At 38.5% G+C, this 13246-nt stretch overlaps 1 long non-coding RNA gene across 2 annotated transcripts; it reads right to left on the bottom strand.

Moving 5' to 3' along the window:
• Nucleotides 1-10574: 10574 nt before the first annotated feature.
• LOC110680781 lies at nt 10575-11374 on the bottom strand. Of its 2 annotated transcripts, XR_002502986.1 has the most exons (4): nt 11215-11374; nt 10927-11080; nt 10754-10866; nt 10575-10689 (listed from the first exon to the last, which is right to left on the bottom strand). It is a non-coding gene; the product is annotated as an uncharacterized LOC110680781 (long non-coding RNA). The 2 variants fall into 2 exon arrangements; XR_002502985.1 differs by having other exon boundaries at nt 10927-11374.
• Nucleotides 11375-13246: the final 1872 nt, after the last annotated feature.

Raw genomic sequence — 13246 nt, 5'->3', positions numbered from 1 at the left:
GAGAGGCGTCCTCGTCTGGTCTTGATGAGGGGCGTCGTCGTCAGACGTTTAAGACGATCGGTGTTAGGGTGGTACTAATTCTGATTCTCAAATTTCATTAAATGTATTTTTCATTTCATTTCATTTCATTTTATTGATTGTTTCTTTAGATAGTTTCATACATTATTCATACACTGAGATTTGGAGTTCCTTTCAACAGTAAAGTAGTTCATGTATAGTTAATTTAGTTTAGGGTCTATAAATATGGATTCAACTTTAAAAGAAAACTATAACAAAAAAAAACCTTTGTAATTGCTTAAAGAAAATGGGATAGTTAAAGGAAAATTTGTCTTAATGTACTAATATCACAGAGGGCGCCGAATAGTTTGTAGCAATGGATTTGCGGAAAGATTGCAGCAATTCCAGAATTTGGGTAGCAGGCCGTTGATCCAGTCATCGATTGTGTTGATTCCGGCTAGCCTATGCAAGGCTTCTGTGTGGTAGTATGGGTCCAGATCTAGTATCATTTTCAGCAGTCGATTTTGTTTGGTTTGTAGTTTCCTGCGATGGGTTCTCGCACAATTGCACCAAGCTGGAAAACCGTAGGTAATCGTTGGACGAATGATGGCTTTGTAGAGCAGCAGTTTGTTGGATGTATTCAGGCGAGAGCAGTGCTGGGAACAGAGCGTTAATTTAATCATGATTAAAAATTTGATGATTAAACTGTAAATCATGTAAAAAGCATTTCCATTTGGATTTTTTTCTTTAATCATGGGTAATGCTAATTATGCTCAACTGTATAACACATTTATTGCATACTTCAAGGCGTTCAGGGTATCTCCAAAGTCATTTAATCACTATTTTTACGATTAATCAATGATTAATGATTAATCATTTATTGGCCAATGATTAAATGCACAAAAGGATGCACTTAACGCCTTGAAGTATGCAACATTTAGGTAATACACTAGAACATGATGAATATTACTCATGATTAACGAAAAATCCCACATAAAAATCTTCTGGACTTTTAAACAGCAAATTAATCACAATTTTTAATCACAAATTGTGATTGAATTTATGATTAATCATTAACGCTCTGGCTGGGAATGGTAATAGTAGTAGGCTTGAATATTCGCGAAAATCACGTGGCTCTCCCGTACAGTAGTTAAAAAACGTGAATCTCATCAAGTAGCCTATATTGGGTGCACGAATTTTCTAAATCATGAGTGTCATTGAAGGCTCTAAATGCGGGAAATGTAGCGGGAATAGAACATTTTTCTACAGTAGTTTTGGGTTGCCCTTAGCAACGAGTGTTTTGCTATTTTCAAGGCATTTTGCCTACAGCAGCGATGGGCGAGAGTTTCACTGGCTTCGCTGACTGTGATTGGCTTTGCTTGGCTACTGTAGAGTGAAGTTCAGATTTTTTCCCAACCCTGGGCGAGAGCGACGACAGATTAGCGAGTATAAACATTTAACAAGTTTGTCGCACTTTTGGAGCGACTTCTGGGTATGAATACAAAATGTCAGCTTCTGATCTAGGTTCAACCCCAGATATTTTACTTCTGATGACCATTCTACTTCGAGCCCCCCCGCAATAATGTTACGTTGCGGTAAGTGTCTCGGACTGCGACGGTTAGAAAAGAAGATTGCTTGAGTTTTGATTGGGTTGATCTTCATTTTCCATTTGCGTTGGTATCCTTCAATGGCGTTTTGTGCGGCTTGCAACTTTGTGATTACTATTATGGATCCGACAGAAATAGGGACAAACATTTTTGTTTAAATATATTTTTTCTCAATCTCCAAGCGTCGCGACTAATATTTGAATAGTGCGCTGTGTTCATAACCATCGTAAGAATGCAGCGCCACACGCGCGTTCCGATTTGGTGGGCGCGCGACAATATTGTAGGATCTGAATCAGTTGCGACGAATGCACACGGAGAACTCTGGAAATACTATTTAGGATAATATATAACACATCTGTTGCATTTTTTAATTATATACATTGCTCAGCGTATGAAGTATGCATCATCAACATATGTTTTATGCTTTACCATGCATTTTTGAAAATTATTATTTTCAGTACATTCTGACTGTTGTGTGCTATACTTGAAACTTGGCGATTTTTCTTTTTTAGTTTCAGCTGCAAACTTTGGCATCGAGAAAATAACGTGGCAACTTTCAATGTGAGTTTTTTTCTTGGATTCGTTGGAGTTAAGATTAATAGATTGATAATTCAGACCTATAGTATCCTAAAGTAAGTAATAAAAACTACAACCAATAGGTTTATAAAGAAATAGTAACAAAAATTTTATAAATTTCAGCCACCTAACCGTGTGTCTGAATCGTGTTGGAAAATTCAGATGCCTCGAAGATCCATAACGAAAAATGGCAGAACAGCCTGACTGGGAAACATAAGGTCTATTCCTCGCTGACCACGTCGAGATTTTTCAGTCAACCGAAATCGAAAAAGCTTTGCCATAAAGTGACCGGAGAGAGCGGAGTAATTCATTGGAATGAAGTGGTCGTTCCGCGGTGAAACGATGGATACCGGTGGACATTCTATCTGGCCGTATGACTGTGTGGATGCCGTTGTTCGACGCTTTCCACAACCGGTTCCGTACGTGTTCAGATGGAGTAGCGACGGTACTCTGCAGGATGTTACCGGACGGCATTGGTGACAGAACGAGATGGCATCTATGAGTTTGCGTGTAGCAGACTGCTAGAGGTAATCCGTAACGCGGTTCATGTGTTTTTGACGAAATGAATGTTACATTTTTATCAACTTGTTTGATTTCCTTCACTTGATTGTTATATTCCAGGCCATTGGGTTTGAATGTAAACAAAAACTCATGATAGCTAAATAATATTGCGCAATTATGCTTTATGATTCATAAAAATCGTTTATACTATGGGGAGTATAATTTAGTTATATTCATTCCATGGGGTGAATAGACCGAATATGGTTTTAGTATAAGTTTTAAGCCTTTTAGTATTTCATTATTTAACCGTGCAGTGTCATCGGCGAAGATGAAATAGAGTACTCCATCGACCATAACAACATCAGCGGTGAAGATGTTGTATAGGATTGGGCTGAGAACAGAGCCCTGCGGAACTCCGTAGGGAATGTTTCTACGATCCGACGCCGCACCGTTGACATTAACTTCGAAACAGCGATTTTTGATGAACGATTGGACAATTTTTATTATTGTCGCGCGCTCACCAAATCGGAACGCGCGTGTGGGACACGCGACGTGTGACTCGTTCCCGACATAACTGTCATAATGACAAGTGTGGCGCTGCATTCTTACGATGTTTTTGAACACAGCGCACCATTCAAATATCAGTCGCGACGCTTAGAGATTAAGAAAAATATATTTAAAAAAAATGTTTGTCCTTATTTCAGTCGGATTCATAATAGGTACATTGGAAAACCAGCAGCTAACATTTTGTGGAGAACGGCATCCTGCCACACAGAATCGTACGCTTTCTCAATATCCAATAGAATCATTCCTGACGATTGTTTGTTGTCCACGCTTAAATCCAAATTGTTCATCTGGAACCACATGGGTTGCCTCTATATGCCGTTCCATTCTAGAGAGGATTACGCGTTCTAACAGTTTACTTAGAGCAGGAAGCAGACTGATAGGCCTGTAGTTGCCAGCATTAGTAATATCCTTCCCAGCTTTTGGAACAGGAACGACCACAGCATGTTTCCAAACGGTTGGGAAATAGCACAGCTGTAAGCAGACCGTAAAGATCCTAGCTAACAGGATAACAGCTTTGCGCGGTATCTTCTTCAGTAGCTGGTTGCATAGTTTATCACGACCAGGAGCCTACTTGTTCTTGAGATTATTGATTAGTAGTTGAACTTCTTTCGGTCTTACCAGACAGGCTGCACCAAACTGGTTGGGTGATTCGTTGATCTCGCGGATTGATTCCGCTACTGCTGTTACCGTGGCATTATCACTAACTGCAGTATTGTTGTGTGCTGCAGCAAAGCTTTCAGCTAGTAGTTCTGCTTTTCCTTGGGATGAAGCAACTAGGAGATCACCATGTCGCAGTGGAGGAGTGTATTAGGTGTTTTTACGTAGTGCTCTGGAGATTTTCCACATTTTAACTTCACCGAAGTTCACATTGCTTATGAAAGCGGGACTGGGCACATTCTTCACGAATTCGTTTGTTGAGCGCATCCACGATTACCTTGTAGAACGGATCTTTCGACCGTATCCACTGCCGCCGGTGCCGATATCGAAGGCGAATTAAGTTTCTGGTATGCTGCGATATTTCTGGAACATCGTATGGCCGAATAGGTAGCTTGGGAACGGAAAGACATTCCGCATGAAGAATAGTATTGCTGAAGAACTCGACTGCGCCATCTACAGATGTGATGTCGTTTTTTTTTTTTTTTTTTTTTTTTTTTTTTTTTTTTTTTTTTTTTTTTTTTTTTTTTTTTTTTTAATTTCTTTATTAGTATCATTCCAAACATTACATTCATTATTTCTTATATCTAGGTGTTCTGTGTTATTAGACAACACTATCATCCTAATTTGGTAAAACAAATCTAAGATTTTATTAACATTTTGTTAACAACATATTACATTTCATTTGCCGTAGCAGTTCAGATTTTTTACAGGTGAGTTGATTTCACCTGCTTATAAGAGAAAAAAAAAATGTTTTTAATATACTTAACCTAACTTAACCTAATCATATAACGCATTAATCGTGGCAATAGAAGATTGTAACGATTTTTGCCTGAAATTATTGATTATTTTATTTGACATTTGTTCCAATGTTTCAACATTGGATATCCTATGTAACTCATTCGTACTATACCAGGGAGGAAGCCTCAGAATCATTTTCAAAATTTTATTTTGAATTCTCTGCAGAGCTTTCTTCCTGGTATTACAACAGCTAGTCCATATTGGTACAGCATACAACATGGCTGGCCTGAAAATTTGTTTGAATATCAAAAGCTTGTTCTTAAGACAAAGTTTTGATTTTCTATTAATAAGGGGATAGAGACATTTTACATATTTGTTACATTTGGCTTGAATGCCCTCAATGTGATTTTTGAAAGTTAAATTCTTATCTAGCATGAGTCCTAGATACTTAACTTCATCTGACCAATTTATTGGAACCCCTCTCATCGTGACAACATGTCTACTTGAAGGTTTCAAATAAAGAGCTTTTGGTTTATGTGGGAATATTATTAGTTGAGTTTTGGAAGCATTAGGAGAAATCTTCCATTTTTGCAAGTATGAAGAAAAAATATCCAAACTTTTTTGCAATCGACTACAGATGACACGCAGGCTTCGTCCTCTGGCGGAGAGGCCTGTGTCATCCGCAAACAAAGATTTTTGACATCCCTGAGGTAACTCAGGTAAGTCAGATGTGAAAATATTGTATAATATTGGTCCCAAGATGCTGCCTTGGGGAACACCAGCTCTTACAGGAAGTCTTTCAGATCTGGAGTTCTGATAATTAACCTGAAGTGTACGATTTGACAGATAACTTTGAATTATTCTAACAATGTATGTTGGAAAATTAAAATTTTTCAATTTTACAATCAAACCTTCATGCCAAACACTGTCGAATGCTTTTTCTATGTCTAGAAGAGCAAGACCAGTAGAGTAGCCTTCAGATTTGTTGGAACGGATCAAATTTGTTACACGTAAAAGTTGATGAGTGGTCGAATGTCCATGGCGGAATCCGAACTGTTCATTGGCAAAAATTGAATTTTCGTTGATGTGGGCCATCATTCTGTTCAAAATAACCTTTTCAAAAAGTTTACTGATGGAGGAAAGCAAACTGATTGGACGATAGCTAGAAGCTTCTGCAGGATTTTTGTCTGGTTTTAAAATTGGAACAACCTTAGCATTTTTCCATTTGTCAGGAAAATATGCTAATTGAAAACATTTGTTAAATATATCAACTAAAAATGATAAGCTACTTTCTGGAAGTTTCTTGATGAGGATGTAGAAAATTCCATCATCGCCATGTTTTTGATTTTTTTAATAATAGTTCTCACTTCTTCCAAATCAGTCTCCCAGGCATTTTCGAAAACGTTCTCTTGATTGAGAATATTTTCGAACTCCTGAGTAACTTCATTTTCAATTGGACTAGTAAGTCCTAAATTAAAATTGTGAGCACTTTCAAACTGCATAGCAAGTTTTTGAGCTTTTTCGCAATTAGTTAGTAATAATTTGTTTTCCTCTTTCAATGCCGGTATAGGCTTCTGAGGTTTTTTCAAGATTTTAGATAATTTCCAAAAGGGCTTAGAGCCGGGGTCCAATTGAGAAATTTTATTTTTAAAATTTTTGTTTCTTAAATCTGCAAAACGTTTCTTGATTTCTTTCTGCAAATCCTGCCATATAATTTTCATAGCAGGATCACGAGTGCGTTGAAATTGCCTTCTCCTCACGTTTTTAAGACGGACCAAGAGTTTAAGATCATCATCTATAATCACGGATTCAAATTTTACTTCACATTTTGGAATTGCAATGTTCCTGGCTTCAACAATGGAATTTGTTAAAGTTTCAAGAGCATTGTCAATATCAATTTTAGTTTCTAAAGAAATGTTAACATCAAGATTAGAGTCAACATACGTTTCATATATATTCCAGTCGGCTCGTAAATAATTGAAAGTGGAGCTGATAGGATTGAGAATCGCTTCATGCGATATTTGAAATGTAACAGGGACATGATCAGAATCAAAATCAGCATGAGTAACTAATTGGCTACAAAGATGACTAGAGTCGGTTAAGACCAAGTCAATCGTAGATGGATTTCTAGAAGAGGAAAAACATGTAGGGCTATCAGGGTATTGAATTGAGAAATATCCTGAAGAGCACTCATCAAATAAAATTCTGCCGTTGGAATTACTTTGAGAATTATTCCATGACCGATGTTTGGCATTAAAGTCACCAATGACAAAAATTTTTGACTTATTGCGAGTCAATTTTCGCAAGTCAGTTTGAAGCCAATTAACTTGCTGTCCAGAGCATTGAAAAGGCAAATAGGCAGCTATGAAAGTATATTTACCAAACTGTGTTTCAACAGAAACACCTAAAGTTTCAAAAACTTTAGTTTCAAATGACGAAAACAGTTGATGTTTTATACGCCTATGAATGATGATTGCAACTCCCCCACATGCCCCATCAAGTCGATCATTACGATAAACAAAAAAGTTGGGATCTTTTTTAAATTTGGATCCAGGTTTTAAATAAGTTTCCGTAATAACTGCTATATGCACTTTATTAGCTGTAAGAAAATTAAACAGCTCGTCCTCTTTACCATTCAGAGAACGAGCATTCCAATTTAAAATATTTAAATTATTATTTGGATCCATTAGAAAAACGTAATCCAATAACAATTTTATTTGTAAATTTTACACCTACTTGGACTGCTTCAGTCATAGTGGTGGCTTTGAACATTGCATCAATCATTAGATTCAATTGTTCAGTTAGAAAATTAAAATCAGAGGCAGACATATCATCTGATGATTTCCCATTGGAATTTTCGGTAGACGAAGAAGCGGGGTAGGAGTTACCTGTGGCGGTAGGGTTTTTTCCATTTGATTTGAAACAAGTAGAATGGGTACTCATGGAACGAACAGGGGAAGAGTTCAAATTACCTGCTACGATATCGGCAAAGGATTTACCGTGGGTAGATACATTCGAAATTGAAAGATTCGAACGGCTACCCGACGGATTAAAATTTGTTTGTGAATGAGCATGATTATGATCTTCCTGGTGGGTATGATTCCTAATCAAGCGATCGTTAACTGAAAAATGAGCATTGTTCGATACTCTACCAGGCAAATTCCGGAAACGACCGTTATCGTAACGGATATTATCCTTCATCTGCTTGGCACGAGCCTCAACGACTCTTTTGCGTGAAATGCATTCCCAAAAGTTAGCTTTGTGAGGGCCCTTGCAATTGGCGCATTGAAATTTTCTGGTATCTTCTTTCACAGGACAGTCGTCCTTAGCGTGAGAAGAACCTCCGCAAATCATGCATTTAGCATCCATGCGACAATTTTTTGTACCATGACCCCACTTTTGGCACCGACGGCACTGAGTGGGGTTCTGGTAATTTCCTCCAGGTTTCTGGAAATGTTCCCACGTCACACGGACATCGAACATAAGTTTAGCTTTTTCTAAAGCTTTAATATTATTTAGTTCTTTTTTGTTAAAGTGAACTAAATAATATTCTTGAGAAAGCCCTTTCCGAACAATGCCAGATTGGGTTCTCTTTTTCATAATGATTACTTGGACTGGTGAAAATCCAAGTAAATCATTTATTCCATTTTTGATCTCTTCAGGTGACTTATAGTCACTTGAGAGACCTTTCAAGACGACTTTGAACAAACGTTCAGTTTTGGCGTCATAAGTAAAAAATGTGTGCTTCTTCTCTTCAAGATATCTGAGAAGAAGTTCGCGATCTTTAAGAGTTTCCGGCAAAACGCGACAGTCTCCTTTCTTTGCGATTTGGAAGGAAACCTTGATTCCCCTAATGGAGTTCAAGATCTCCTGCCTAAATCCCCCAAATTCGGAACAACTGACCACGATAGGCGGCACTCTTTGCTTCCTCACTTGAATCAAAGAGCCTGGGCTAGAGGCTGCTTCGATTTGGTGTTCGGAAAATTTGTCTAGAGCATCGAACTGATTGCTCATTTCAATACAATTATTCATTTCACCCTTGGAAGAAACTTCGCATTCCGGGGAAGCGTCCTTTCTTCCATTCTTGCCACGTGTAGTGACAGTTTTAAAACCCACTTTTTTGGAAGGAAGTAGTGAATTCAGAGATTCACCCTTCCTTTTGTTAGTTGTTGATACCATGTTTAGTTAATAAACGAGAAAGACGTGACCTTCGAGAGGTTTTTTCCCTAGACGGTGTCCAAGAAGGATTACCACCGCTAGCTTTCGCCAACGGGTCCAACGAAAAATCGAAGGCACGGGTCCAAACAAGGATCGTAAAGGGATCAATAGTAGAAAAAATAGTACTGAAAAGTACTGTTTAAGTAGCACTGAAAAGTACCGTTTTTAATTTTAGCACTGAAAAGTACTGTTTGTGTAGCATAATAATGATTCCAAATTTTATTTAATTAAATTTTAGTTTCTTAAGAATACATCATACAGTTTATGTTCACAATTTACTACATTCAGGTATGATAATGAACATTGGCATGGGTCAGGAATACAGGAACTGAAGAACAAACTTTGTAGTGAGTACCTGCTGCTCCCTGCTGGTTCAGAGTTCTGTTTGATCTTTCGACCTTGACACTTGCTTTTGCCGGGGCGAGCGACGAGGGCAGGATCAAACATGTCGCGCGTCGGTCTCGTAAGTGAAAAAGTGGCGTGATCGGTGAGTTCGGTTGAAGAAAGTGAAAAAGTGCCGCGATCGGTTAGTTCTGGTTGATCTTTCGACCTTGACACTTGCTTTTGCCGGGGCGAGCGACGAGGGCAGGATCAAACATGTCGCGCGTTGTTCTAGTAAGTGAAAAAGTGGCGTGATCGGTGAGTTCGGTTGGAGTAACTGAAAAAGTGCCGCGATCGGTTGGTTCTGTTTGATCCTTCGACCTTGACGCTTGCTCCTGGGCAGTGCGTCAAGAAAGCCCGAACAGTTTTTTTTTATTCTTTTTGGGTCGCGCGCTTATTTTATTTTATTTTTTCCTGAGTGCTTTTTTATAGTCGAGCAAACGAGTGAAGCCGAAAGTGGATTGTGGCTGCTCAGTCAAGGATAACGGATCAATTGGTGAGCTCGTTTCATGCTACTATTTCTAATCTATAAAATATGTATGACTGCACATTCAATCGTTACAATGGTGGGATGTAAATATGATTTTTCAACAAACTATGGATGGTTCGTCACTGTGAGTGTCGACACAAACTCTGATTCATGATTTATTTATGTTTAACATTTTTTTTTTCAGAACACCTCTTATATACCTTTATTTTTGTAATTAAAAAAACTTTGAATGGTTCGACACTACAAGTGTAGACTTGCGAAAGGTTCACTTTATTCAACAAACTTTGGATGGTTCGCCACTGTAAGTGTCGGCATAAGAATAAGAGTGTTCTATGATGTCCCAACCAATCGAGTTTTTTTGTTTCTTTTCAAATGAGTAAAATATAATAACACATGCTTTCGTCCTGACAGCTGTAGGAATGTTACATTTAGGTATTTGTTCAACAAACTTTGAATGGTTCGTCACCTCAAGTTTCGGCATAATTTTCCTCTACATAGAAATTGTTCATATCAAATGAAAATATTATATTTACGTATAAGCATGTATATATCTCACAAATAATTGTTTATCATGGTCTAATCGCTTATCAAAGTGAATCCTATGACCCAACGATCCTCCCCATTAACAAACATCCCTCCCAGTAACCTTTGTGGAGATGCAGAGGCAAACACGGTCTCCAAAAAGCAAAGGTTACACACTAACATTCCTTCCCCCAATCCCACCTGACTGCAAGGACGTGGCCGGCGCCGTTATTGACCCTGTATAAATAGAGGCACTGAATTATGCACACTGAAGAAGATTATGGCCAATCCCAGCCGAACTTCTAGTTGATTCTTTGTGCATTTTCACTGACTTCGGTCAATCACGGAATAGCAACCATTGATATGTGTAGTCAGTCTAAGCTAAGCTAAAGTACCTGCTGCTCCCTGCTGGTTCACTGCTCCAAGTCATGCTTCCTTGAAAAAACAAGAAACATTGTTGAAAATGGATCCTCCAGCCAAAGCTGGCACACAAACTTACCTTGATTTACTGCTGCGCGTCGGAAGTTCTGTCCCAGATGCCGATAGATTTTTCCTTGTTGCATCATCCATTTTTTCGCGACATTCTCCGTCATCACAGCCTTGCTCCTGTTCCTGCCGAGAAATAACATAATCATCTATCAAAAAAGGTCTGAAAAACTTCGAACTACTTACGTTTATGAGATCTTGGATCGCCGTTGAATTAAATTTTAATTCCAAAGCCGTTTTTAATCGCTAACACTTGAGTAAAAAAGTTGAATTTATCCCGGGCAGAAAAAACAAAACACGCGAACGACAGTCGCTCTGGTAATCGACATGGTAACTGTTACTATTATGGTTAGGGTATTATTAGGGCGAATGGTTCGCAAATGTTTGCAACGTAAAAAATTGTATGAGAATAATATTCAGAATGTTAACTTTTTTTTGTAAGATTTCGTTAATGTTTTACCATAGTCGACTAACCATTTAAGTACGGTTGATTACGGTAACTGTACCCTGAATGACCAAGATGGTGTTTGAACTGTTTTGATAATGGTAAATTTCTATGCGGGCGGTGCCGAATTCACCCGTTACCATGGTCACGTAAATAACACGGCACCGCTCAAAAGTAAAAAAATGAACACATGCATAGGTCCATTGGTCTTTCCGTGACCGAATCGTTGACAACGATGGCATTGAACGACGTCACTTTTATATCCTGCAAATAAAGAATAAAATAATATGTTAATCATTCCACAGTCCGGGAAGTCTACCCTTCTGGGCTAACGGGAGCCAGTATTTATAGCTCAGAAAGTCTGTAGGTACGAACAAGTAAACGGTACCAGAGCCATAAGGAATATCACTTGAGATAGGTAGACATGACAGTCCTTTCCCCTTTAGAAACTTTCTAATAACTCTTGAGAAAACCACATTCACGTTATAACAACTCATACAACGAACAATCGAAAATATACCTAAAAATCTACAATCGTATGTTCATAGTACTTATTTTATGACTACAACAAAACATTCAAATCATTGGATTCATATTGCTCAACACTACATTTGACAACTTTAAGGCCGGTTTGCTACTGACAAGAAAAGGAATCGCCTATCTCGATGCGTGGAAAATTTCTCCCAAGAAATGGTCAAGAAAATCACTTTTTTCTGATCGCAGTACGCAGTTGAGAAGAAATGTCACTTCAAAGGGGGCTCTCTGTAGGAAATTTCTTGACCCTTTCAGTCAAGGAATTTCTTTACTTTTCTTGAGCGAAACAGCATACTTAGCTTAAAGAACAATTTCGTTCATCTCAATATAATATCTCGCTTCACAAAAGAACAACTATGTTCACAATATACGACAATTTCGTCAGCTCTAAAGAACAATTCAGTTCAACTAAAATTGGCAATTTTACCACACTCAAATAAATAAAATTGGCAAACTCGCCACCTCAAAGAAAAACGATAATCGCCAACACACGTTTCCATGATCCTCGTCGCCACTTTTATATCCTGCAAATAAAGAATAAAATAATATGTAGAGCGATCTAACTTTTCTTAGTTCTTGCAACTTCATTGTACCCTTCTCGAAATGTAGCATGTACAGAACATTGTCTTCCACACCGTTCTTCTTCACAGAGAACACTATCACTTCTTTTGGAGAAATGTTATTACTGCATTCCGTTTTGTTTCAGACTAGAAATCGTTTGGTGGGAGTATTGTTTACTTCCAAGAATGAGCTGAACACCGTTTTTGATCACCTTCATTTGGTACTTGTCTTGAGGCACATTCTCCGTTGAGAAGAATTGGCGAAGTTCCTTTGTACTTTTCCCAGTGACCGTTATTGGTGGGCATCTGAACTTTTTGGGTTCGGAGGGCCCCGGCGGTAAAAGCTGGTTTTGGGGTGTGTTGTCATAAGTGTCCCCGACATCATTAGGCAGTCTGTTGTAGATATTGTTGTGACAGACGGCACTCATATTACAGTGGGTTGACTGAGTGGAAGTCGTGAGTTCAGGGTGGCTCATTTTTTGACGCTTCGGACACTCAGGGGTAGATTCTTCGTGGTCATTAGAATTAGCTGCGATTCTATGTGACTTGTTGTAGTCACATCTTATTTGTATCCCGGACTTGCCGGGGACATTCAAGTGGGTAGGGGGCGGGACTAAGAAATCCAACGCGAATGTATCTGGGACTTTACACTATCGAAAACACGACGAAATTTACGTTGCAAAAGTGAACGAAATGAGGCGCGTGCAATATCCGACCGTGTTGCCAGATTGACGATTAAATGAATTTAAAACCCATTTTCACGCAGTAATCCTTCCTATAACGTAAAAAACATTCGGTTTTCACGAGTTTGTGACGTGTTTTGTGACTGAATCATTTTTGACGTTTTGACTGCCAGTGTTGTTCAGACTCATTTCCCCGAAAATAAAATTTTCCGAACTACGAAGCCACGAACTACTAAAACCATGCTCTATCCTCCTAAGATAGAAAAGCAGATGGTTAAGCTTGA

The sequence above is a fragment of the Aedes aegypti genome, unplaced genomic scaffold (genome assembly GCF_002204515.2).
Source record: "Aedes aegypti strain LVP_AGWG unplaced genomic scaffold, AaegL5.0 Primary Assembly AGWG_AaegL5_hic_scaff_1824_PBJ_arrow, whole genome shotgun sequence".
NCBI lineage: Eukaryota > Metazoa > Arthropoda > Insecta > Diptera > Culicidae > Aedes > Aedes aegypti.
This window is presented reverse-complemented; position numbering and strand designations above follow the sequence as displayed.